A 26,377-nucleotide genomic window follows, 5' to 3' on the forward strand; every position below is an offset into this window, starting at 1 on the left:
AGCATGCTCAGATGCATTGGAAGGCAGTTCCGCCATCAGAGACATCAGTTTCAGTGTCTGTGGGATCAGTATATGCACCGTCCTCGTCGGAGGACATGTCTGGAATAGCAGTGGATTGGGAGGAGGTAATGGCCCGTTTAGAAGACGACTTAGTCTTAGGCCGGCGAGAGTGACACTTAGATTTAGTCATAGATCAGTTCAAATGCTGTAACTGAGTGGAAAGCTGATCCGCCCATGGCGGGTTTACAGCAGGGACCATAAACTGTTGCAGTGGCACAGGTGGTCCCACAGGGGGCGTCAATTTAGTCACAAGTGTGTTTAACAATGTGGAAAATGTAGCCCAAGGTGGGTCTTGTGATGCCCCAGGTGCTACCGACCCACTGGGAAGTTAGGAACCCCCTGAACATGAACTCTCAGCTGCCATATTATCCTCCGTTATGTCCGCGGCCTCACTACCACGCAGTGTGGGAGAAGCCCCAGCGTCGTTGCCACGTGTAGCAGACATAACTGTGTGCACAATATTGGGCAACCAGGTACAAAGTGTAGCAGCACTATACCTATCAAGAACTCTCAGTAAAGCGCGCCTATGATAGCACAGTTCAAGAGATATAGATTAAATGGTGACTGTAAATCACAAATAAAAACATACCGTCAGTATATCTTGTGAAACAAATCTATATTAAACAGAAAGAAAAACCTGAAACACTTGGCCCCCTCAGGTATAGCAATATAGGAATAGCCCACTGAGTGAAATACCCTGCAATAAGGCAACCACACAGCAGCTACATGCACACACACATATATAGTCACAAACGTACCATGCAGAAATTATGTACCATAAACTGCACTGGACTAGCAATACAAAGTAATACTCAGTATTAGTGATGAGCGGGTTCGGTTCCTCGGAATCCGAACCCCCCCGAACTTCAGCCTTTTTACACGGATCCGAGGCAGACTCGGATCTTCCCGCCTTGCTCGGCTAACCCGAGCGCGCCCGAACGTCATCAACCCACTGTCGGATTCTCGCGAGGCTCGTATTCTATCGCGAGACTCGGATTCTATATAAGGAGCCGCGCGTCGCCGCCATTTTCACATGTGCATTGAGATTGATAGGGAGAGGACGTGGCTGGCGTCCTCTCCGTTTATAGAGAAGAGAGTAGAGAGTTAGAGACACTATTTACTAATTTTGGGGAGCATATTAGGACTGGAGTACTACTACTTGCTGATAGTGTGACCAGTGACCATTGACCACCAGTTTAATTAATCCGTTCTCTGCCTGAAAAAAAACGATACACAGTGTGACACAGTCACATACCATATCTGTGCTCAGCCTCAGTGTGCTGCATCATCATATGTAATACTGTATATCTGACTGTGCTGAGTGCTCACTGCTCACACAGCTTAATTGTGGGGGAGACTGGGGAGCAGTTAGAGCAGGAGTACATAAATAATATATTTTAAGTACAGTGCACACTTTTGCTGCCAGAGTGCCACACTGCCAGTGTGACTGACCAGTGACCACACTGACCACCAGTATATTGTGATTGTCTGCTTAGGACGGAGTACTACTTGCTGATAGTGTGAGCAGTGACCAGTGACCACCACCAGTTTAATTAATCCGTTCTCTGCCTGAAAAAAAACGATACACAGTGTGACACAGTCACATACCATATCTGTGCTCAGCCCAGTGTGCTGCATCATATGTAATACTGTATATCATTATCTGACTGTGCTGAGTGCTCACTGCTCACACAGCTTAATTGTGGGGGAGACTGGGGAGCAGTTATAGCAGGAGTACATATTTTAAGTACAGTGCACACTTTTGCTGCCAGAGTGCCACTGCCAGTGTGACTGACCAGTGACCACTGACCACCAGTATATTGTGATTGTCTGCTGACCACCAGTATATTGTGATTGTCTGCCTGAAAAAGTTAAACACTCGTCGTGTGGTGTTTTTATAAACGCATTCTGCAGACAGTGTCCAGCAGGTCCGTCATTACATAATATATACCTGTCCGGCTGCAGTACTAGTGTGATATATATATATATTTTAATTTTATCTCATTATCATCCAGTCTATATTAGCAGCAGACACAGTACGGTAGTCCACGGCTGTAGCTACCTCTGTGTCGGCAGTCGCTCGTCCATCCATAATTGTATACCACCTACCCGTGGTTTTTTTTTTTTCTATCTTCTTGATACTAGTAGCTTACTTTAGGAGTCTGCAGTGCTGACAGACAGTGTCCAGCAGGTCCGTCATTACATAATATATACCTGTCCGGCTGCAGTACTAGTGTGATATATATATATATTTTAATTTTATCTCATTATCATCCAGTCTATATTAGCAGCAGACACAGTACGGTAGTCCACGGCTGTAGCTACCTCTGTGTCGGCAGTCGCTCGTCATCCATAAGTATACTAGTATCCATCCATCTCCATTGTTTACCTGAGGTGCCTTTTAGTTGTGCCTATTAAAATATGGAGAACAAAAATGTTGAGGTTCCAAAAATAGGGAAAGATCAAGATCGACTTCCACCTCGTGCTGAAGCTGCTGCCACTAGTCATGGCCGAGACGATGAAATGCCAGCAACGTCGTCTGCCAAGGCCGATGCCCAATGTCATAGTACAGAGCATGTAAAATCCAAAACACCAAATATCAGTAAAAAAAGAACTCAAAAATCTAAAATAAAATTGTCGGAGGAGAAGCGTAAACTTGCCAATATGCCATTTACCACACGGAGTGGCAAGGAACGGCTGAGGCCCTGGCCTATGTTCATGGCTAGTGGTTCAGCTTCACATGAGGATGGAAGCACTCAGCCTCTCGCTAGAAAAATGAAAAGACTCAAGCTGGCAAAAGCACAGCAAAGAACTGTGCGTTCTTCGAAATCACAAATCCACAAGGAGAGTCCAATTGTGTCGTTTGCGATGCCTGACCTTCCCAACACTGGACGTGAAGAGCATGCGCCTTCCACCATTTGCACGCCCCCTGCAAGTGCTGGAAGGAGCACCCGCAGTCCAGTTCCTGATAGTCAGATTGAAGATGTCAGTGTTGAAGTACACCAGGATGAGGAGGATATGGGTGTTGCTGGCGCTGGGGAGGAAATTGACCAGGAGGATTCTGATGGTGAGGTGGTTTGTTTAAGTCAGACACCCGGGGAGACACCTGTTGTCCGTGGGAGGAATAGGGCCATTGACATGCCTGGTGAAAATACCAAAAAAATCAGCTCTTCGGTGTGGAAGTATTTCAACAGAAATGCGGACAACATTTGTCAAGCCGTGTGTTGCCTTTGTCAAGCTGTAATAAGTAGGGGTAAGGACGTTAACCACCTCGGAACATCCTCCCTTATACGTCACCTGCAGCGCATTCATCATAAGTCAGTGACAAGTTCAAAAACTTTGGGCGACAGCGGAAGCAGTCCACTGACCAGTAAATCCCTTCCTCTTGTAACCAAGCTCACGCAAACCACCCCACCAACTCCCTCAGTGTCAATTTCCTCCTTCCCCAGGAATGCCAATAGTCCTGCAGGCCATGTCACTGGCAATTCTGACGAGTCCTCTCCTGCCTGGGATTCCTCCGATGCATCCTTGCGTGTAACGCCTACTGCTGCTGGCGCTGCTGTTGTTGCTGCTGGGAGTCGATGGTCATCCCAGAGGGGAAGTCGTACTCGTAAGCCCACTTTTACTACTTCCACCAAGCAATTGACTGTCCAACAGTCCTTTGCGAGGAAGATGAAATATCACAGCAGTCATCCTGCTGCAAAGCGGATAACTGAGGCCTTGGCATCCTGGGCGGTGAGAAACGTGGTTCCGGTATCCATCATTACTGCAGAGGCAACTAGAGACTTGTTGGAGGTACTGTGTCCCCGGTACCAAATACCATCTAGGTTCCATTTCTCTAGGCAGGCGATACCGAAAATGTACACAGACCTCAGAAAAAGACTCACCAGTGTCCTAAAAAATGCAGTTGTACCCAATGTCCACTTAACCACGGACATGTGGACAAGTGGAGCAGGGAAGGCTCAGGACTATATGACTGTGACAGCCCACTGGGTAGATGTATGGACTCCCGCCGCAAGAACAGCAGCGGCGGCACCAGTAGCAGCATCTCGCAAACGCCAACTCTTTCCTAGGCAGGCTACGCTTTGTATCACCGCTTTCCAGAATACGCACACAGCTAAAAACCTCTTACGGCAACTGAGGAAGATCATCGCGGAATGGCTTACCCCAATTGGACTCTCCTGTGGATTTGTGGCATCGGACAACGCCAGCAATATTGTGTGTGCATTAAATATGGGCAAATTCCAGCACGTCCCATGTTTTGCACATACCTTGAATTTGGTGGTGCAGAATTATTTAAAAAACGAGAGGGGCGTGCAAGAGATGCTGTCGGTGGCCAGAAGAATTGCGGGACACTTTCGGCGTACAGGCACCACGTACAGAAGACTGGAGCACCACCAAAAACGCCTGAACCTGCCCTGCCATCATCTGAAGCAAGAAGTGGTAACGAGGTGGAATTCAACCCTCTATATGCTTCAGAGGTTGGAGGAGCAGCAAAAGGCCATTCAAGCCTATACAACTGAGCACGATATAGGAGGTGGAATGCACCTGTCTCAAGCGCAGTGGAGAATGATTTCAACGTTGTGCAAGGTTCTGCAACCTTTTGAACTTGCCACACGTGAAGTCAGTTCAGACACTGCCAGCCTGAGTCAGGTCATTCCCCTCATCAGGCTTTTGCAGAAGAAGCTGGAGACATTGAAGGAGGAGCTAACACAGAGCGATTCCGCTAGGCATGTGGGACTTGTGGATGGAGCCCTTAATTCGCTTAACAAGGATTCACGGGTGGTCAATCTGTTGAAATCAGAGCACTACATTTTGGCCACCGTGCTCGATCCTAGATTTAAAACCTACCTTGGATCTCTCTTTCCGGCAGACACAAGTCTGCTGGGGTTCAAAGAACTGCTGGTGACAAAATTGTCAAGTCAAGCGGAACGCGACCTGTCAACATCTCCTCCTTCACATTCTCCCGCAACTGGGGGTGCGAGGAAAAGGCTCAGAATTCCGAGCCCACCCACTGGCGGTGATGCAGGGCAGTCTGGAGCGACTGCTGATGCTGACATCTGGTCCGGACTGAAGGACCTGACAACGATTACGGACATGTCGTCTACTGTCACTGCATATGATTCTCTCCCCATTGAAAGAATGGTGGAGGATTATATGAGTGACCGCATCCAAGTAGGCACGTCAGACAGTCCGTACTTATACTGGCAGGAAAAAGAGGCAATTTGGAGGCCCTTGCACAAACTGGCTTTATTCTACCTAAGTTGCCCTCCCACAAGTGTGTACTCCGAAAGAGTGTTTAGTGCCGCCGCTCACCTTGTCAGCAATCGGTGTACGAGGTTACATCCAGAAAATGTGGAGAAGATGATGTTCATTAAAATGAATTATAATCAATTCCTCCGTGGAGACATTGACCAGCAGCAATTGCCTCCACAAAGTAGTACACAGGGAGCTGAGATGGTGGATTCCAGTGGGGACGAATTGATAATCTGTGAGGAGGAGGATGTACACGGTGATATATCGGAGGATGATGATGAGGTGGACATCTTGCCTCTGTAGAGCCAGTTTGTGCAAGGAGAGATTAATTGCTTCTTTTTTGGTGGGGTCCAAACCAACCCGTCATTTCAGTCACAGTCGTGTGGCAGACCCTGTCACTGAAATGATGGGTTGGTTAAAGTGTGCATGTCCTGTTTATACAACATAAGGGTGGGTGGGAGGGCCCAAGGACAATTCCATCTTGCACCTCTTTTTTCTTTCATTTTTCTTTGCGTCATGTGCTGTTTGGGGGGTGTTTTTTGGAAGGGCCATCCTGCGTGACACTGCAGTGCCACTCCTAGATGGGCCAGGTGTTTGTGTCGGCCACTAGGGTCGCTTAGCTTACTCACACAGCTACCTCATTGCGCCTCTTTTTTTCTTTGCGTCATGTGCTGTTTGGGGAGTGTTTTTTGGAAGGGCCATCCTGCGTGACACTGCAGTGCCACTCCTAGATGGGCCAGGTGTTTGTGTCGGCCACTTGGGTCGCTTAGCTTAGCCATCCAGCGACCTCGGTGCAAATTTTAGGACTAAAAATAATATTGTGAGGTGTGAGGTGTTCAGAATAGACTGAAAATGAGTGGAAATTATGGTTATTGAGGTTAATAATACTTTGGGATCAAAATGACCCCCAAATTCTATGATTTAAGCTGTTTTTTAGGGTTTTTTGAAAAAAACACCCGAATCCAAAACACACCCGAATCCGACAAAAAAAAATCGGTGAGGTTTTGCCAAAACGCGTTCGAACCCAAAACACGGCCGCGGAACCGAACCCAAAACCAAAACACAAAACCCGAAAAATTTCCGGTGCTCATCACTACTCAGTATGGCTGTATGTGTTAACAATGCACAGTAAACACTGGATGTATATCACAGGGTGTTTGTACCACACATCCCTGAATGTATGCACTCTTTCTTAACTAACACTGTCCCAGTGACAGGTAGAATACTTAAGTGTCCTGTAAGAAGCACAGCACTGGCAATCAGGCGGTTCTACAGAGGAGGATTTGCCCCAGCAGTCCTAGAAACAGCACAGCTCAGTCTATGATGGCCGCTGGTAAGGAGTGAGGGAGAAATATGCAGCTCCAGGGCGGGAACATTGCTGAAATGGCGCCCTGGGGCTGGGGGGAGGGGCCTCAGGTCCGACCTGCTCCCCCTGCTGGCATCCCCACTGGGTACAGCGGGCTAAAAACGGGGTTAATATAGAGAGAAACCCCCCTGACCTGTGCCCATGAACGTCCCTGGTGGCTAGTGGAGCAGCTGCCCGGTAATCAGTGTCCACGCCAGCGCGCGCGCGGCCACGCTGGATCGCGGTAAAGTGCGGGCACAGAAGCCCCTTACCTTCCCCTTGTCAGTAGCCCTGCGATCTGGGAGGTCGGCGTGTGTGTGACTAACCTGTGAGAAGAAAAACCGGAGCCTCCGTTGCAGTGACCCGGCAACCAGGGCACCGGAGTATACAGCGCCGCTGGGGGTTACGGAGCTGCATGCAGGGAAGTCTGCTGTGACTATCCCTGCTGCAGCCCTGTAGTATTCTGACAAGAATCTTCTGTTTTTCTTCCAAAATGAAGCTCTGAATAGGCTGCCTGAAGCAGCCCTCTGTAAAGTGCCTGCATACTGCATGGCACCAACTTACAAACTGAGCTCACTGTGCATGGAGGCGGGGTTATAGAGGAGGCGGCGCTGTGCATCTTAGGAACAGTCAAAAGCTTTGAGTCTGTTGGTGGCTCGGATCAAGATCCTACTCTACACCCCGATGTGAATCCTTGTGGAGCCCAGTGTACCCCGCAGCAGAAAAATACAAACCTCCCAACTTTGAAGAAAGCAGACCCGGGACTCCTATGTGCGGCAAAGCCACGCCCGCCTGAAAAGGGGGCATGGCCTCAGCAAAAGGGGGCATGGCTTTGGGCGGGGGCATGCATTGACCGCCTGCTATGCCCCTGTTTTCTATCACAGAGGGGGCATGCCCAGCGCTCTGTGAGCTGCTGGCATGCCCTCTGTCACCCTGTCTCCTGTGAATAAAAGCAGGGCAGCAAGTTCAGGAGCCTCCCAGCTGCCCCCCCCCCCCACCCCCCCACTGCGGGTCACTGCAGCCCACGGGTGGAACAGCGGGACAGTCCCAAAAAACCGGGACTGTCCCATGAAAATCGGGACAGTTGAGAGGTGTGTAAACACAGTGGAAACAGCCATTTTGTGGGCTTAACCAAAAGATATGAGCATGTGCCTGTCCCTGTACATCTGTCAGTAATATAATCTATTCTATCATGGGTTACCATAAATCGCTTGCCGACTAAAGCGATCCTAAGGAGACACATTGAAGGGAAATTTGGGAGGCTTACAGCTTATCTTTTCTTCACATCGTGCAATGAAAGTGTTGCTACAATAATAGCTTGGCTGACCTCAACTTTCAGCAAAGTCATTTAACTGTTGCCTGCTATCAATTGACCTGGTAATTGGCATATAATGGCATGTAACTTGCCTCTAAAGTGTTTTCACATCATAACACTACAGAGAGCCATTTGCGAGTATGGCTTTGATTATGATAAAAGATGACGGAGGTAGAGGATATGCTTAGCAGTTTTCTTCATCTCCAGCGGTAAAATAAGAAGACTGGAATTGTAAGCTGCTCGTATTGATTAGTCCCTGCAAAAAGCAGAATACAGAACAATTTCTCATTCTCAGCTATTGGAAACCCTTATGTTAGTGATGTTACGCCAAAATGTTGCAGGAACCAAGTTGTCCGGCAAAGCAGTGCGGCTCATTTGGGTGCCAAAATTAAAACTCTAGTGAAACAATTAACGGAGTAACACTTCTGCTTCAGTTATACACATCCTTGTGAGAGGACTGCCCTTATCTGGGTGGTTTTCAAAGTTTGGCAGGTTAGCAACGGGATTGCATGGTGCTAATTAACTAAACTGCAAAGTGAAGGAAACCTGCCAACATATACACTCACAATACACCTGTATATCAGAGCATCATCAATGTTCTTGCTGTTTGAAGTATAGAAACACCGGATTTACTAAGCAGTGGGTTTAGTAACTGCTGACAAACCCACCAAAAATATGACTTGGTTGCATGGCCACCATCAGTGGGGTGCTGGGGACACAACTGTCCCGCTCTGTCAGAGATTGGAGCTCCCGGGCAGCCCGCAGCCTGCCACCACCCGCTGATGCCAACTACGGAGAGGGCCCCTGCTCTAAGTATTGAAAATGTCCCTCTCAAAATGGCAGCTGCTCTTAAATGCTAGAGGAGGCGGCAGCCATTTTGGGAGATACATTTTCAAAAGGTTATAGGGGGCAGGCACGAACACTGCAGATCCATGGCGGCTAAGGGAGCTGGGGGGGGGGGGGGGGGGTTGGGTTCACCTGACAATGAACAAAACTCCTGACAAAGAGCAGAACCCCTAAGAGCAGGTACTGTGGGATAGGGCATTTGTACTATGCATGCATAATAGGGTGGCAGGGGCATAACTGTTAGGGCATAGTATGGTGGCAGGGACATTACTGTGGGGGCATAATATGGTATCGGAGGCATTACTGTGTGGGGCACAATATGGTGATAGGGGCATAACAGTGGGAGCATAATATGGTGTTAGAGGCATTACTGTGGGGACTTAGGGGTCTATTTACTAAGCCTTGGATTGAGATAAAGTCAACGGAGATAAAGTAACAGCCAATCCGCTCCTAACTAACATGTCACAGGCTGGGTTTGAAAAATGTCAGTTAGGAGGTGATTGGTTGTCTCTGTCAACTTTATCTCTGTCGACTTTATCTCCATCCAAGGCTTAGTAAATAAACCCCTTAATATGATGTCAGGGGAATTACTGTGGAGGCTTATTATGGTGCAAGGGGCATTACTTTGTGGGGAATAATATAATGTTGCTCAGAGTATGTGCACAGGAATATATATATATATATATATATATATATATATATATAGAGAGAGAGAGAGAGAGAGAGATTATATATTGATAGATGCAGATGATAACGGACGGCACTCACCGAATTTCAATAAAGAAACAGCCACAGCAGCTTAAATGTCAACGTTTTAGATGCTTTTATTTTGCATCTTTATTGCAGAAATGTGCAGCATACATTGGCGCTCAAACCGTAAGATGTACCCCTTACAATGGTGGGCGGATAAACTGAGTGGAACCAAATTGGTTTTGAGATTTAGTGCATTTATTGGACAACAAACACACTAACACAAATGAACGATACACCGTTAAAAAGACAAATTTAAAAAGCAAATTTAAAAAACATATAAGATCAATATATACAACATGGACTGGGAGACAGTGGCTTGGTTTAAAGTGCTTGTGCAGCACGTTAATAATCAATCTCTCACCATCTGGTGGCCCTGCGGTGGGCTAGCTTGGAAAAAGCAATGCTGGTCCGGTGCTGAGATAGCCCGGCACCACCGCATGGAGCATGAATCAGCTTATGGATCCTTCCTACGATGTCACCGCTCCTTTGTCCAGTCCTCTATCCAGATACAACGCGTTTCGGTCAATTGCCTTTGACCTTTCTCAAGTTTTGGATGGAGGATGTAAGTCTGAGTGTCTCTTTATACCCCTACAGATGATCTTCATTCCTAGAACCTGTGTTCCCAGGGCGCTCCACGTCTCCCTGGCTCGTACCGCCGGAAGTGACGCGATCTGCGTTCCACCACCAGCCGGAAGTGTCGTAATGTGCGTTCCAGTACTTTACCGGAAGTGCTGTCCCGGCCGCCGTGATCACATCTATGTTGAATCTCTTTGGTAATTCTTCCCTCAGAACATGTGCTGTCCATAGGATATGAGGTATAATGTCCCATCTTTAGTGGCAGACGATTAAATCAAATCTAAACTTCTATTGATGAATTATTATCGTTAAATTCTCGTCGGCCATCTTTGTTGCTGGAAAGGCTCCCTTTTTCCATATTATTGGTATAACGGGGATTTAATATGAAACCAGAATCCCATCGTGTTTTTCATATACATTTTATGAAGAAGACCCACTCTGACCAAACTTTGTGGTACTTTATGTTCCCACTAGTCCTTCCCTATTACCCGAGTAGGGTCATTCCTCTTTTGCATTATTTCGATGGAATTTTCACAACAGGTATATCCCCTCATATAAGTCAAAAAGGGGAGAGAGAGGAAAAAAGAGAAAAAGATTAAAAACACATGTAATCTTAAGGAGACAATAAACTAAAAAAATGTAATCTAAAAACCACTTTAATTCAAAATCAGCATTGTGACCATTGGGTTTCAAAGAATTTAAATCAAAAATCCAGCGCATCTCATTTTGAGCTAGACATTTTTCGAGATCTCTATTTTTCCAGGTGGACTTAACTTGTTGGATACCTAAATATCTAATGATGTGTCCTTCACACTTATTGTGTACTTTAGTAAAATGCTCTGAAAAGGGATGGCTGTCCAGGCCCTTGCGGATGTTGTACACATGTTCCGCCATTCTAGTTTTTAAGGGCCTGGATGTCTTTCCCACATATATTAGCCCACATTTACACTCAAGAAGATATATAATATTTCTTGAGTGACAAGTGATAAAGTCTTTGATCTTATATTTTTTTCCATTGACTGTGAATTCGGTAAATTTTCGCGGTATATCTTTTTTGGTGGTTGTCCGACACATCAGACAAGCACCGCATCTAAAACCCTGGTTACACGTTCTAGCCAAAGATTTTTCTGGTAGGCTACTCTTAACCAGTCGGTCCTTCAAGGATTGGGCTTTTTTGTAAATGAACGTGGGCTTATCGGGAATGATTTTTCCAATGACAGGATCATCCTGCAAGATTCTCCAGTTCTGTTTGAAAATGCGTTCAATTTTTTTGTGATATGCACCGTATTTGGTAACAAAAGCCCATTCATATGTGTTTCCGCTTGTTTCAAGGGGGCCTTTTCCTTTAAGAGTTCTTTTCTATCTGTGCATCTAACCTGTTTTTCTGCTTTATCTAAAATGGACTCTGGGTATCCCTTTTCCCGAAAGCGATTTTCCATCTCTTTCATTTGTACTTCGAGTATCTTTGGGTCTGTGCAATTTCTCTTAAGTCGCTTATACTGGCCTATGGGGATATTATCCAGCCATTTGTAATGATGTTCGCTGTCTATATTGATATAGGCATTAGAGTCCGTGGGTTTGCGATGAGTTTTTGTGCAGATGCAATCTCCCTCAATATAGATCTTTAAATCTAAAAAGACCAGCTCCTTTTTGCTTGGAGAAAAAGTTAAATGTATATTAAAATAATTTTGATTAAGGAGTTCCAAAAATGGGGATAAACTTTCATCAGTGCCTCTCCAAATGAAAAAAATATCGCCGATGAACCTCCACCATGACACCAGGTTCACCCCAAGTGCTCTGGAGGTGTCCACAGTCAACATCTCCCAGTATGCCATGTACAAGTTGGCATAGCTGGGAGCGAACCTGGTGCCCATGGCGGTGCCCCTAACTTGGAGGTAATATGTTCCATTGTAGTAAAAATAATTGTTGGTTAGAATAAAATCAATGGATTCAATAATAAATGACCTTAATTCTTCCTTATAATCACTCTTTTGCAAGAAATACTCAATGGCCTTTTTCCCCTCCTTCCAACTAATAATGGTATATAGAGTGCTGACGTCAGCACTTACCATGGTGCACTCCTCATTCCAAGATACTCCTTCCAACTTCCTTAGCACATCCCCTGTATCCTTTAGGAAAGCCGGGGTGTTGCTTACTAGAGGTTGGAGAAAGGCATCAACCATTGCTGACAAATTTGACGATAAACTGTTAGTCCCCATAATTATGGGACGTCCTGGTGGATTCACCGGGTCCTTATGGACCTTCGGCAGGACATATATAGTTGGTGTTGAGGGGTCATCAATATGGATGAAGCCACGTTCCGTGATGGATATGGCGCCGTTTTCCATAGCTCTTTTTGTGAGATCTTCCAGTTTCTTCATCATGTTGGTGAGAGGGTCCGTCTTCAATTTCTTGTAAGTTTCACCATCTTCCAATTGCCTCTCAATTTCTTTCATGTAGTTTGTTTTACTCATGAGCACAACCCCCCCCCTTATCTGCAGGCTTGATGATTAGATCTTTATTCTTCTGCAGGGACACCAAGGCCATTTTCTCTTTTTGAGTGAGGTTGTTTTTCTTCGATTTCGGGATCTTCCTGAGTTCTTTTGTCACGATGGAGTTGAAGCACTCTATACTCCCTCCTTTTACGTGTTGGGGGAAGAAATGTGATTTCTTTTTAAAGGTCTTCCCTTTCATCACCGGGGTCTCAGTATTTGTATCCTTCCCTTGGAAGAATTTTTTCAGGCTCAATTTCCTTACATATTTTTGTAGATCCACAAACAATTCGAAGGGATTAGGGTCACTTGAGGGGGCAAATTTCAGCCCCTTCATAAGGACCGATTTTTCCACATCTGATAGGACATGGTCACTGAGATTAAAGATTTTAATAGTTGGTCCCATTTTGGACTCACTTTGGTCTATTGCCATTTCGGGAACTGCGGGGGGATTACTTGTGTGCAATGGTTGTTTCTTTTTCTTTTTGAGGAAACCTTCCTTTTCCAATGGTAATGAATCATTCCACAATGAGTGGGAAAAAATTCTCACACACTGTGGCTTATTATCACTAGTAGAACTAATCATTAAGGAAAGGAAGGAAAATCTCCTGGAAGCCAACCGAGAAATAGAAATGTTAAAAACCTGTATTGACCCTTTTTGTGACTTAGAGGAGGTAAAAGTGAGAGAAAAAAATCATATTAACCAAATTGGAAAAGGAGACCAATGAACTGAAAAATAGGAAGAAAAAAAAATTTGTTAGGGATTCCACAGTATCCATACCTGAGGACCGCCTAAAAGGGAAGGATGAAGAACAATCCCCCATGAGGGAACCCACTTGGATCCCAACATGGAGGAAAAAAGGCAAACAACACAACCATCTGTCAGAAAAAGTGAAGGGAAGAAAACCTTTCTATAAACCCTGGAATAACACGACAGACAGACCCTTTAGGAAGGAAACAAGTCCACATAAACCAACATTTCAGAATGGAAAGGGAGACTGGAATGATAAATCTTGGAGTAATTATAGAAGACCCCTAGAGAAAAGGAACGAACATTGGAGAACCCCGAGAGGATGGGATCAGGGGCACGGAATCTATCAAGAGTCAGCAAAACCCCAAAGAAAGATACCCTATAGAGGGAATCCATACCGGGAAAACCGGTCCGAAGTTGAAAGCGCATGGCAGACACCACGCAGGAATCCCAGTTTTTTAGAACAGGACTTTCGGCCACAAAGAAACAAATAATCAATAGACCGACCAGGAGGGGGAAGAGAGGAGGTGTCCTCAAAAAGAAAAAGAAAAAGAAACAACCATTGCACACAAGTAATCCCCCCGCAGTTCCCGAAATGGCAATAGACCAAAGTGAGTCCAAAGTGGGACCAACTATTAAAATCTTTAATCTCAGTGACCATGTCCTATCAGATGTGGAAAAATCGGTCCTTATGAAGGGGCTGAAATTTGCCCCTTCAAGTGACCCTAATCCCTTCGAATTGTTTGTGGATCTACAAAAATATGTAAGGAAATTGAGCCTGAAAAAATTCTTCCAAGGGAAGGATACAAATACTGAGACCCCGGTGATGAAAGGGAAGACCTTTAAAAAGAAATCACATTTCTTCCCCCAACACGTAAAAGGAGGGAGTATAGAGTGCTTCAACTCCATCGTGACAAAAGAACTCAGGAAAATCCCGAAATCGAAGAAAAACAACCTCACTCAAAAAGAGAAAATGGCCTTGGTGTCCCTGCAGAAGAATAAAGATCTAATCATCAAGCCTGCAGATAAGGGGGGGGGGGTTTGTGCTCATGAGTAAAACAAACTACATGAAAGAAATTGAGAGGCAATTGGAAGATGGTGACACTTACAAGAAATTGAAGACGGACCCTCTCACCAACATGATGAAGAAACTGGAAGTTCTCACAAAAAGAGCTATGGAAAACGGCGCCATATCCATCACGGAACGTGACTTCATCCATAATGATAACCCCTCAACACCAACTGTATATGTCCTGCCGAAGGTCCATAATGACCCGGTGAATCCACCAGGACGTCCCATAATTACGGGGACTAACAGTTTATCGTCAAATTTGTCAGCAATGGTTGATGCCTTTCTCCAACCTCTAGTAAGCAACACCCCGGCTTTCCTAAAGGATACAGGGGATGTGCTAAGGAAGTTGGAAGGAGTATCTTGGAATGAGGAGTGCACCATGGTAAGTGCTGACGTCAGCACTCTATATACCATTATTAATTGGAAGGAGGGGAAAAAGGCCATTGAGTATTTCTTGCAAAAGAGTGATTATAAGGAAGAATTAAGGTCATTTATTATTGAATCCATTGATTTTATTCTAACCAACAATTATTTTTACTACAATGGAACATATTACCTCCAAGTTAGGGGCACCGCCATGGGCACCAGGTTCGCTCCCAGCTATGCCAACTTGTACATGGCATACTGGGAGATGTTGACTGTGGACACCTCCAGAGCACTTGGGGCGAACCTGGTGTCATGGTGGAGGTTCATCGACAATATTTTTTTCATTTGGAGAGGCACTGACGAAAGTTTATCCCCATTTTTAGAACTCCTTAATCAAAATTATTTTAATATACGTTTAACTTTTTCTCAAAGCAAAAAGGAGCTGGTCTTTTTAGATTTAAAGATCTATATTGAGGGAGATTGCATCTGCACAAACACTCATCGCAAACCCACGGACTCTAATGCCTATATCAATATAGACAGCGAACATCATTACAAATGGCTGGATAATATCCCCATAGGCCAGTATAAGCGACTTAAGAGAAATTGCACAGACCCAAAGATACTCGAAGTACAAATGAAAGAGATGGAAAATCGCTTTCGGGAAAAGGGATACCCAGAGTCCATTTTAGATAAAGCAGAAAAACAGGTTAGATGCACAGATAGAAAAGAACTCTTAAAGGAAAAGGCCCCCCTTGAAACAAGCGGAAACCCATATGAATGGGCTTTTGTTACCAAATACGGTGCATATCACAAAAAAATTGAACGCATTTTCAAACAGAACTGGAGAATCTTGCAGGATGATCCTGTCATTGGAAAAATCATTCCCGATAAGCCCACGTTCATTTACAAAAAAGCCCAATCCTTGAAGGACCGACTGGTTAAGAGTAGCCTACCAGAAAAATCTTTGGCTAGAACGTGTAACCAGGGTTTTCATAGATGCGGTGCTTGTCTGATGTGTCGGACAACCACCAAAAAAGATATACCGCGAAAATTTACCGAATTCACAGTCAATGGAAAAAAATATAAGATCAAAGACTTTATCACTTGTCACTCAAGAAATATTATATATCTTCTTAAGTGTAAATGTGGGCTAATATATGTGGGAAAGACATCCAGGCCCTTAAAAACTAGAATGGCGGAACATGTGTACAACATCCGCAAGGGCCTGGACAGCCATCCCTTTTCAGAGCATTTTACTAAAGTACACAATAAGTGTGAGGGACACATCATTAGATATTTAGGTATCCAACAAGTTAAGTCCACCTGGAAAAATAGAGATCTCGAAAAATGTCTAGCTCAAAATGAGATGCGCTGGATTTTTGATTTAAATTCTTTGAAACCCAATGGTCACAATGCTGATTTTGAATTAAAGTGGTTTTTAGATTAAATTTTTTTAGGTTATTGTCTCCTTAAGATTACATGTGTTTTTAATCTTTTTCTCTTTTTTCCTCTCTCTCCCCTTTTTGACTTATATGAGGGGATATACCTGTTGTGAAAATTCCATCGAAATAATGCAAAAGAGGAATGACCCTACTCGGGTAATAGGGAAGGACTAGTGGGAACATAAAGTACCACAAAGTTTGGTCAGAGTGGGTCTTCTTCATAAAATGTATATGAAAAACACGATGGGATTCTGGTTTCAAATTAAATCCCCGTTATACCAATAATATGGAAAAAGGGAGCCTTTCCAGCAACAAAGATGGCCGACGAGAATTTAACGATAATAATTAATCAATAGAAGTTTAGATTTGATTTAATCGTCTGCCACTAAAGATGGGACATTATACCTCATATCCTATGGACAGCACATGTTCTGAGGGAAGAATTACCAAAGAGATTCAACATAGATGTGATCATGGCGGCCGGGACAGCACTTCCGGTAAAGTACTGGAACGCACATTACGACACTTCCGGCCGGTGGTGGAACGCAGATCGCGTCACTTCCGGCGGTACGAGCCGGGGAGACGCGGCGCGCCCTGGGAACACAGGTTCTAGGAATGAAGATCATCTGTAGGGGTATAAAGAGACACCCAGACTTACATCCTCCATCCAAAACTTGAGAAAGGTCAAAGGCAATTGACCGAAACGCGTTGTATCTGGATAGAGGACTGGACAAAGGAGCGGTGACATCGTAGGAAGGATCCATAAGCTGATTCATGCTCCATGCGGTGGTGCCGGGCTATCTCAGCACCGGACCAGCATTGCTTTTTCCAAGCTAGCCCACCGCAGGGCCACCAGATGGTGAGAGATTGATTATTAACGTGCTGCACAAGCACTTTAAACCAAGCCACTGTCTCCCAGTCCATGTTGTATATATTGTTCTTACATGTTTTTTAAATTTGCTTTTTAAATTTGTCTTTTTAACGGTGTATCGTTCATTTGTGTTAGTGTGTTTGTTGTCCAATAAATGCACTAAATCTCAAAACCAATTTGGTTCCACTCAGTTTATCCGCCCACCATTGTAAGGGGTACATCTTACGGTTTGAGCGCCAATGTATGCTGCACATTTCTGCAATATTTAATACCCAGGGATTTATGTGTTTGTCCCCCCCGGTGGAGTAACAAGGCTGCTCAGTCTGTTTTTATTGCGCATCCATTGTCAGTGTACACCCTCTTTTTTGTGTATTTTGCATCTTTAGTCAGTATGACCGGTTCCTTTCCCACTCTCTGGCTCACTGAAGGTGGCTAGCAGGGCCGGATCTAGACCTTGTGGCGCCCACGGCGAAAGTTACCTCTGTATCCCCAGGCAGGCAAAACAGGATTAGTGCGTGCCTTAGGCTCGCACCACAAATAGGGGCATGGTTTCATAGGGAAGGGGCGTGGCCACAGTTATGCCCCCTTTAGTTTTGCCCCCTGTAGCTGTCCCCCCAGTAGAGTTGTGCCCCCTGTAATTTTGCTCCCTATAACTGTACCCTCAGTAGAGTTGTGCCTGCCCCCTGTAGTTTTGCCCCCTGTAGCTGTGCCCCCAGTAGAGTTGTGCCCCCTGTAGTTATGCCCCTAGTAGCGCCGCTTAAATAAAATAAAATAAAAAATAAAAAATAAAAAAATACTCATCATCCCCGCTCCTGCTTCCCGACCGCTGCTGCTGTCTCTGCCGCCGCTCCTCGGATCTATGGGCGCCACACCGACACTACTGTCTGTGTGCCGCACAGACACTAGAGGTAAATTCGGACCTCTAGCCTCTGCAGCCACTCCCACAATGCTGTGCGGTGAGCGATGACGTCGGGTACACCGCACCGCAGCATCGGGGCTAATTGGATAGCCTCCAGCGTACCTATTAGCAGTAAAGTACCACTACTAATAGGATATACTGTACCCCTGTATGTCATACTGTAAATTGGGAGTACAGTGTTTTATAATGTGTACTGGCTGCCCTACAGTGTGATATAATGTGAATGAAGGCACAAAAACTATGGTTCATAAAATTAACTAGGGCACTATTATGGGGCATAACAACTGCTGCGGAGAGGTGTCTCTCTAGAAGCATTGGGTCAAAATGATGTAATGGGGCCCACAATGTCCTGGCTATGCCCCTGCCATTATCCCCCTGTGATTAAAACATTTTTTATTTTATGGACACCATTTCTGTAGCTATAAAAAAAAATAAGTGTTGCCACTGTCACAAAAAACACTAACAACTAATATTTCCCTTTTATTATAATTAATAAATAATACTGCTTGCAATAAAGTAATCAGTAATTTCCTCACTAATATATGAATATGTGGGCAGTGCGAATGGTATAATGGTTAGCATTACTGCCTCACAGCACTGAGAGCATGGGTTTGATTCCCACCACGGCCCTAACTATGTGGAGTTTGTATATTCTCCCCCCACTTGCATGGGTTTTCTCCCACAGTTCAAAAATATACTAGTAGGTTAATTGGCTCCCAACACAATTAACCCTAACGTGAATGTGTACATGTGATAGGCAGTTTAGACTGTAAGCTCCACTGGGGCAGGGACTGATGTGAATGGCTGAATATTCTCTGTAAAGTGCTGCGGAATATGTGTGCACTATATAAATAACTGGTAGTAATAATAATAATAAAATAGTGTTTTCCCGGTAAGAGAATTATCAGTGTTATCTGCCTCCTTATTCAAAAGAGTATTGCGAGCCCTCTCCTGGTTGACCAGATAGATATACCTTTTTTGCAGCAGTTCTGTGGCGGCTTTGGTTGAAAGACCCAGGATAAAAAAACAACAAAAAACTGATGTGAAACAGATGGACATTGGCAGTGGTTTACAATAACCCCGCTGAATAGTAAATACAGTGGTTTGCTGCTTTAATTTGCCAGTGATATGCAGGGGTTTCAATACAACAGCAAAACCACTGCTTAGTAAATGTCCCCCTTGGTTTGATTCCACTGGATGAAACGTGCTGCATTTCTCCGCCAAATGATGAACAGTCTTAAAAATGTTACTGATTGCTCTTCTTGCCCTTATGGTTCTTGTTAACTTTTTATATCTCCTACACACCCTATGATTCATATATGAAATATTTTCTTTATGTTTCACACTCTATTTATTATGGTTGATAAAAGGACACAAGTCCTACATACTGAGGGGGAGATGTAGAAACCTTCTAAAAACATACTTGCTTACCTGACCATCTCCATGAGGGAGAAAATGCTCTGTTTCTTAACTTTCCTGGTAATGTATGATTGCCATCACCTGTGCTGAGCTAGGTAATTGATAAGAAAGGTGTTTCACCACTGGTGATGGCAATCATACATTACCAGGAGAGTCCAGGAACAGAGCATTTTCTCCCTCATGGAGAGGGTCAGGTAGGCAAGTATGTCTAAAAAGAGAAAAATTGAGAAGTTGCCAATACCAGCCAATCAGCTTCTAGCTATCATTTATTTAGCACAGCCTATAAAATGACAATTATAAGCTGATTCGTTGCTATGGGCAACTTCTGTTTATCTGTTTGGACGGTTTGAAACATCTCCCCCTTAGTCGCTTGCATTCATTGCCCCACTGTTGTCAATTTCAGTCATCAGAGGGCAGCGAAATATGTCCTGTCATGCTGTCATTTGGTTAATCTCCTGTGATGTGGGGTTGATTTCAGGTCTGGGGCGGGGTGTAATGCCGCTCGTGTTCGGTGGCCGTGCGGGATGCTGGCCAAATGCAGAAGTTTTTTTAAAGGGGCAATCACTTACAAGGCAAAACTATGCCAAGTAAGTGATTTCCCCTTTAAAAAAAACATCCGATTTCGTCCATCATCCCACACGGTCGGCGGACTCGGGCGGCATTACACCCCACCCCAGACCTGAAATTGAGTTTCATGCCATTCAACCACATCTATCGATTATTAGTGCCACGCGCTGCATATGCATCTTTAAGCACTTCTGACCCATATGTAACTCAGGGACAGATGTATTAAACTGGAGAAGGGATAAAGAAGTGATAAAGCAGTGATAAGCGCAAGGTGATAATGCACCAGCCAATCATTACGGATTTGAAAAATGACAGTTAGGAGCTGACTGGCTGGTGCATCATCACCTTGCACTTATCACTACTTTATCACTGCTTTATCCCTTCTACAGGCTTAATACATCTGCCTCTATCCAGTCGCAGTCTTTAGTCTGCGACTGGAGAGTGGGCGTTACTGGATGACACCTGGTTGAGCATTCCCTTGTAAGAGAAATGTCCCATGCAATTGCGTAACTAGAGGCTAGGAGTCCTCTGGCAGACTCTAAGATAGGCCTCCTATTTGATTTTCATAAACCCTTAGGTCTACATGTGCAGTTGCAGCTGTGTAGGGACCAATGAAGCCAAACAGTGATCCAGCAGTCGGCGAGGGAGCTGTATAGAATGCGGGTCATAGGCACTCCCGGTGGACAGACACACCAACGGGCAGCTGCGGGGGTTCTCGCGGGCAAACCAACCTCCACAGGCAGACCCAAATGATGGAGTAGCCTCCTTAAGTAAGCGGCAGACAGCAGAGGGTTAGGTGGTCTCAGCAGGCATCAGCATTGGTTTGGTCATGGCAGATGATGATCTGGGGAGTATGCAAATCAAGGCTGTGGCTTTGGGTCTATCTAGATGCTAGAGCTTGGATGCTACAGCTCGGTGGGCCCCTGGACATTTGCCAGTCTAGTCACCCTGTAGTGACGCCACTGGTCACATGGGTTTTTTGGAGGGTGTGTAGCATTGCACACACTGCACCCATTTTAGATATGCCATTGGCTCCAGGTCTCCACATAACCACAGGTGCATCATCTTGTCAGCATGTTGATGACCAGCTGACTAGCTGGATGCACGGTTGGTTATAAATCATTAGTATTAAAATTGTATTTCTAGTTTTCTCACAAAGTGATGCAATTTTCTGATTTTTTTTTTTTGTATTTATAGAGACATTGGAGCAGAGATGACTCAAACCTTGGTGAGGGATAAAGTGGAGTAATTGCCCAAAGCAACCTATCAGTTTATTACTGTGTTAGATAAATGGCAGAAGATATTTGGTTACTTTTGGAAACTTTTCCACAGTATCTCTCGCTGAGACTTGATACATCTGCCCCTGGGAATGATAGTTCATGGAGTGTACACACCCACTGAGCACTGGTCACTGCTCTTCTGCTTCTCGGTATAGGCTCTTATATATTTTCAGCCCAAGGTTCATGTGGCCCTTAATCTAGCTTGATAACGTACCGGAGACCAGCAGACGGGATGCTGGTTGTCACTATACCGACAGCGGTAGCACATCAGCCGGAATCCCAGCAGCGAGTCTCCTTGCGGCTCGCTTTGGGCATAGTGGCGAGCTTCACTCGCTACAGGTTACAGATGTAGCCACACTCATCGTTTCTGCTACTGCGCCATACAGGCATCCTAGTCACGCCATAAAAATAGTGCAGGCAGGCAATGTAAGGCGTGATAAGGCACAAGAGGATCCACAGCATGCAATACACTGATTCACCACTGGATGGCGATTGTTCAACTAATGAAAACTACAGTACAGTGTTGAATATCAGCATATGGATATTGCACTACAGAATACTGGTGGTCATTCCGAGTTGTTCGCTCGTTGCCGTTTTTCGCAACGCAGCGATTAGGTGGAAAATGCGCATGTGCATGGTACGCAGCGCGCATGCGTTCACTAATTTAACACAAAACTTTGGAGATTTGCACAAGCACAAGCGACGTTTTTCATCACTCGAGTGATCGTAGTGTGATTTACAGGAAGTGGGTGTTTCTGGGCGGAAACTGACCGTTTTCCGGGAGTGTGCTAAAAAACGCAGGCATGCCAGGGAAAAATGCAGGAGTGGCTGGAGAAACGGGGGAGTGGCTGGCCAAACGCAGGGCGTGTTTGTGACGTCAAAGCAGGAACTAAACGGACTGAGGTGATCGCAATCTAGGAGTAGGTCTGGAGCTACTCAGAAACTGCAAGGAATTATTTAGTAGCAGTTCTGCGAATCTTTAGTTTGAATTCTGCTAAGCTAAGATACACTCCCAGTGGGCGGTGGCCTAGCGTTTGCAATGCTGCTAAAAGCAGCTAGCGAGCGAACAACTCGGAATGACCACCACTGAACGATGTAGCAAACCCTGACAAGCAGGCCAGTGCACAGTAAATATAGTAGTTCTTTTTTACTACAATATTACTGTAGGGCGGAGTATGAAATCACCGGAATGGCAGGCACCCAGTGACAACATGCCTTACAACTGAAAGCTCCCTTGGTGCGCTGTATAAAATGATCTCAAGTAGAAATGTGAACACAGAAAATGATTTGCTCAGCGCCTCCAATGCACACAAAGAAAAGCACAGTTCAGAAATCTACACAGCTCTCTAAAAGAATAAAAAAATTATTACAATCAACGATAGAGTTGGGACACACAGCACTATGAAAAAAAAATTACAATGAGTGACATTACTATGTCACTGCAGGTGACAGTCACTTGTCTCTTTGGCTCTCTTAGCATAGCGGTATCTCCGATGGTTACCATGCCCGTGAGCTAGGGTTTGATTCCCGCAAAAGACACACTACTATATCTGTGTAAAAAGTCGCATCCACAGGTTTTGTTGTAGAATTTTCCCAAAACAACCTCTGTTGTGCTTCATATACAGACTCAGACATGCACACAGATATACAGTCAAAATTAGAAATAAGCTGTAGATGCTACTTTTTACACAGATATGCACGTGCGACTTTTCAAATTACAAAAATGTTATCTTTATGAGACTGAGTTAATACTGTACTCATCCCCCGGGCCTCCCCATTGCTTTAATAGGCAGCCTCCCCAACACTCAGTCCCACCCCTGTGAGACTTTTGATTTCCTGGTCTGGGAGTACTGCTTAGTAAAATACAACACAGCCGGTACACTACTGTATGTAAATGAATGGCTCATGCTGACATTTACTAAGCAGTACACCAGTCCATGAAATCACAATTCTCACATGGGTGGGATTGGCACTGTGGGAGGCTGCCTATTAAAGCAATGGTGAGGCCCAGGAAGAAGTATAGTAAACTCAGTCTCATAAAGATATGTCTTTCATAATTTGAAAAGCCATACTTTTAATGCTGTTCTACCCGTTCTTCGCACGGGAGTTTCTTATTTTCATGGTTGTAAATATAAATGACTGTTAAAAGTTTGGTAAATCTATAGAGATGTAAATTTGAAACATCTTACTGTAAATAAATCTTAATCCATGGTTCTTGGTGTTACCAAAGGAGCACCCGTAGCAGATACAGTAAAAAGTGACAGGACCATTTTTGTAGTTTTTGAAATTCTACACACTGGAGGTGCACACCAAATTTTGATCCGATCATCCGTATTGGTGTTTTCATTCACGCAACGCAAGCCATGCATCGGTGATGACATCATCATATCAATCACCTTTTTATCCCTTTAGGGGAGGTTTATTAAAATTCTAATTACGTAGTTTTCCTATTTCCCTCCTCGGGAATACCTATGTTGAAGTAAGAGAATTAGTGATGAGTCAGTCAGTAAGTGAGTGAGAGCTTTCGCATTTATATATAAAGATCTGTGTAAAAAGTAGCAACTACAGCTTTTTTCTAATTTGAAGTGTATATCTGTGTGCATGTCTGAGTCTGTATATGAAGCAGAACAGAGCTTGTTTTGGGAAAATTCTACAAAAGTGGATGCTTCTTTTTATACATATATACAATACAAGTAGTCCTTTGCGGGAATCGTACCGTAGCTCACGGCATAGTAACCATTGGAGATACCATTATGCCAAGTGAGCCATGGAGACAAGTGATGGACACCTGCAGTAACATAGTGATGTCGTTCATTGTAATTATTATTTATAGTGCTGTGTGTCCCAACTCTATATCTGATTATAATGATTTTTTTTCTTTTAGAGAGCTGTGTAGATTTCTGAACTGTGCTTTTCTTTGATTGCGTTGGAGACACTGAGGCAACCTTTTTCTGTGTTCACATTTCTAATTACTGTAGAGATCATCTAAAAACAGTAGTTCTTAAACTACAAGCATCGATTGACTTTGCAATGGAGACTTCACACATGCACAATGGTGGTTTGCAAAAGCGACACCTGGTGGACGAACACCAGTATTGCACCCGACTGAGACTCAATTCATTACACTGTGACTGAATACACTATGCTACGACAAGGCGCAGGAAAATGTAATGCGACTAGTTTTTCGCACTACACGCCACACTGAGGATAGATGAGCATGGCTACATCTGTATATTACCACTTGGGTGCTGGCGTGGGAATACTGGGCTGCAGTCGGGATTCTGACTGCCGGCATTTCCCCGGCTGTCGGGATTCCGACGTAGGTATCCTGAACCGTATCCCTCTAGCCTGGTGTAAAGGCTGCCTACTAAGTTTGTATTTAGTGTGCAGAGGACCGAGTTGACATTTTATATCAGTTTCTCATGTCATTTAGAGTTTTTATTTTTTTCCGCATACAGTCATTTGATACAAGTGAGATGCAATGTGGTTTAGGCCCTGAAGACCATTATTCAAAGTCGCAATACTAAGCAATTTGCCAGTACTGTAGAGTGTGTGGCCTCACAATCCAAAGGTCAATAATTACACAAATAAAGTAAATTGGATCATTATCGCGCATACTGGTAAATGCAGTTTGAAAGATGACCACCATCAGCTTAGGGTCTGACTCAGATTTGTATGTAAACCCAATGAATTTACGTACAAATCCGATGGGTAATGGTCTGCGCATGTGCAGAACGGATTTTGTGTTATCGCTTGCAGAACTCACTTAGCTGTAGCATGAATGACATGCTGCAGCATTTGGGGCGCGGCAACCAGCACCATTCTAAAAAATGGGGCACGTCGCCCCTGTTTTGTAGACTTGCCAGCCTAGGGTCTGCGTCATCTGACACAGATTTCCTGGACCCAACTGTCTGGGTCAGATGGCCAGCCTGAGTAAGTTATGCAGACTGACCACAGTCTCCTACCATCGCGAGATGTGACCAATAGTCACGATGATGATCTGAGGCTGCGTCCTGAGATGCAACACTCGGATCTCGCAGATGCATGCAGGAGGCGTCTATCTCCTATCGCCTCCTACTGCATTTGCATTTTATATGTCTTCTCTGCGCCTGTGCAAGTCCATACAAATCGTAGTTAGGGCATTTTGTGTCCTGCTTGCCTCATAGTGGGAAGGGTCAAATGACATGTAGTTTAATAAATGATAGGCAGTAATCACTCAGCGATTCAGGTAATGCAGTGGTCCATGCGCGGTGCGACTGAAAGCGGAAAGCCCTGCTTACCACAGGTTTACTGTAGGTGCAAGGCGCTTCAGCAATGCGGGACCCGTTGCCCAAGCTGCACTCCCGGCATAGATTAAAGGGGTCACAGGGCATACTGTACCCAGGGGGGAAAGTGCACCAAGCGCTCACCTCACACTGCAGAAGTGTTCACTGGACCCTTCCTACAGAGTGATTTGGCCACGTCACACCTCCCAGTATCCTCTCGCCATTTCTGCCTGCATCTGCTCCACTCACACAGTGTTCTCTATGTCTGCTAGGAGGTACCATTATTATTATTATTATTAACAGTTTCTTATATAGCGCAGCAAATTCCGTTGCGCTTTACAATTGGAAATAACAATGATATAACAAAACTGGGTGATAACAAACAGTCATAGAGGTAAGAAGGCCCTGCTCGCAAGCTTACAATCTAGCTTGGCATGGTGCCAGTCTATCCCTCCCCTCCTGCATTCCTTGCAGATCAGTAGAGGTATGAAGACCTACTTGTCTCCAGGTTCTGGGCGAGGCCACAGACATCAGTGGGACTCGAGTTGGAGTGTTGGGGCTGGTCTGGAGAGGACAAAAACCAAGTTTTCACATTTCACACCCATCCGTAACCCTTAACCTGATAGGAGTCATCATCAGAGCACACTTGCACCCACACTATACTTGCTACAAAAGATCTGAAAATAGATATATTTATACTTTTTCTCAACTCTGCATAGCCCGCACTTCCACCGACATGCCCACACTGAAGTTATCCTACGTGAGGACGCCCCATTCCA

At 44.8% G+C, this 26,377-nt stretch overlaps 1 protein-coding gene across 1 annotated transcript in view; it reads left to right on the forward strand.

Annotated features, from left to right (window-relative positions):
* Window positions 1–26,377, forward strand: part of ADGRA1 (adhesion G protein-coupled receptor A1) — a 1,405,372-nt gene that overhangs the window by 517,857 nt on the left and 861,138 nt on the right. The window lies entirely within an intron of this gene.

This window comes from Pseudophryne corroboree, chromosome 3, assembly GCF_028390025.1.
Source record: "Pseudophryne corroboree isolate aPseCor3 chromosome 3, aPseCor3.hap2, whole genome shotgun sequence".
Lineage (NCBI taxonomy): Eukaryota > Metazoa > Chordata > Amphibia > Anura > Myobatrachidae > Pseudophryne > Pseudophryne corroboree.